Below are 2,373 nucleotides of genomic sequence, written 5' to 3' on the forward strand. Positions count from 1 at the left end.
TGGTGGGTAAGATGTAGGCTCAGGGTCACTGCTGCCCTTGGCTGGGGTGCTGCAGATGCATTGGCTCTGCCACAGAAGGACCCTGGACAAGACCTCCTGGACTGGCTGGTGATCAGGGATCCTGGTTTTCTCAGATTAAAAAAAAAAAAATCCCCAACTTTTGGTTTAAGAAAAAGTAACCTCAAATCCACATTTTTTCCATGATTTCATTTTCATCATGGAACAATGTGGATTTGAGGTTACTTTTTTTTAAATGAAAAATTGGAGATTTTTTTTTTAATCAGGGAAAATCAAGATCCCTGCTGGTAATGGCATTGGAGGAGCAGCTGGCAGACTTAAGGGGATGGCAGGTGGAAGATGTCTCTTGGTAGGAGGTGTGTTGAGGGGAGGATGTGGCCAACGAGAAGGCACAGGACCAGACAGACCAGGAATTCAAGGCAAGGCCCTTGGGCCTAGAGAAGTACCACACTAAGGCCCTAGAGCAGCAGGTTATATTCATGGCTGGGGCAGTGGACGTGACCGAGGAGGACAGTTGGGTGTTGGACACAGCCCTGGCCCTGGCAGTCACCTTCATGTCATTTACTGCCCTGCAGTCAGCAGCCCTGCCTGTCCCCTGGCAGACACCTGCCACCTATCAGCAGGCTCCCCCATGGCTTGCATATGTACAACCATGTAAATAGTGTGTACAGGAAAGAGGGTGTTAGATCGGTGGTGGATGCAGTGGGTGTTAGAGTGTGTAAAGGAAGAGATGGGCTCTGTTGTTGGGGAGGGGGGGTGGATGGACTACGTTGTGAAGAAGGGAGCAGGCAGGGCAGTCTGTTTCTGTGAAAGAAATGGTGTTTGTCGGAGAACTTTCTGCAGTGAGGGGGTGCTGGTGGTGGATGATGGGATGGGGGTCTGTGGGCAGATGTCCAGGCAGGCTACAGCTGGGAGTGAGGGAGGAGGTGGTCAGCCAGTGCCTCTCACACCCACTGTCCAGGTCTCTGCTAGCAGGTGTGCAGCTTGCCCAGGGCCTTGGTGGGGGTGGGGGTGGGGATCTGCTGCTTTTACTGTCACCACAGCTCGTGCTTACGCTGCCAGGCATCCTCTGCTTGCTGCACCTCCTCCTCCCAGGCCTCGCAAAACTGCTCCTCCCAGGTCTTGCAGATGTTATGCAGCCTGCAGGCTGCAATGATGACCCCATGCAGTGATAAGCCAGGGGATGTTGGCCTCAGCAATCTCAAGATAGGCAATAAGGGAGTGCCAGCATCTCTACAGGCAGCCAAAGGTGCATTCCATGAGGGTGCAGGTCTGGCCCAGGATCTGGTTGAAGTGGGCCTGGCAGGGCTCCAGTTGACCAGTGCAGGGCTGCATGAGCCAGGGGAGGAGTGCGTTGATGGGCCCCACAATGAGGTGGAGTGGGACTACTACTGTCCCCAGGGGAAGGTCTGTCGCTCCTGGCATGAAGAGTCCACTGTGCACTGTGGCTTGCCTGGAAGAGTTTCAGAAGATGGGGGCATTATGGGTAGAAGATGTGGGCACTGTGGACACTGCCTATCCAGCTGGCACTCATGTTAATGAAGACACCACAGTGGTCAGTGATGGCCTGGAGCACAACAGAGCAGAAGTCCCACTGGCTGTAGTAGGGGTGGTCACTGTGGGGTGGGCAGGTGACAGGGATGTGGGTCCCATCCAAGGCCTAAATGCACTGGGGGAAGCCCAGGGCATAGAACTCCTGCAACCACTGCAGGGGGTCATACACATGGAGCACTCTGCACCCCAGCACATCCTACAGGGAACCACACTCTTCCAGGATGGCCTCCTGGGGGGGTGGCCTTGTCCATGTCAAAACAGGTGACCTATGTAGTGTAGGCTGGCAGGTGTGGCCAGCTTGAGTATGGCAGTGGCCAGTCAGGTGTCCATGGGAAAGGGCTGCCACATGGCAGTGTCCTGACACTCTGTTAACCCCAGCTGCAGTACCCCAGATGGAGGAGAGTGAACTCTTGAACTCGTGGGTCCGTTGACCTACATAAGACAGACAAGCATGCACAGTCAGCCTGTATTATATAAGTTGAATTTGGAGGGAACATGTTTCCAATGTAAAGTGTAGCATGAAATACTTCCCTGAGGTAACAACCCTCCAGATTGGTCAGTAATGTGATGCACAGATGAATGATGGAAGGGTCTGACTAATAATTGGTTCTGGCATATGACTGACAGGTGGCATAAGGTGGACACTATAAAACCTGTCAGGACTGTCACTTGGAGAGCTATGGAGGAAGTGATTAAGTCTGTGTGTGTCATGAATCTGTGTGGTGGCTGGGTGCTCACCTGCGAGAGTGACTGAGTTGGTGTCAGTGCACATTGTGTCTGATTGGGACTGAAAGCTTGTGA

This window comes from Alligator mississippiensis, chromosome 1 (genome assembly GCF_030867095.1).
Source record: "Alligator mississippiensis isolate rAllMis1 chromosome 1, rAllMis1, whole genome shotgun sequence".
NCBI classification, from domain to species: Eukaryota; Metazoa; Chordata; order Crocodylia; family Alligatoridae; genus Alligator; species Alligator mississippiensis.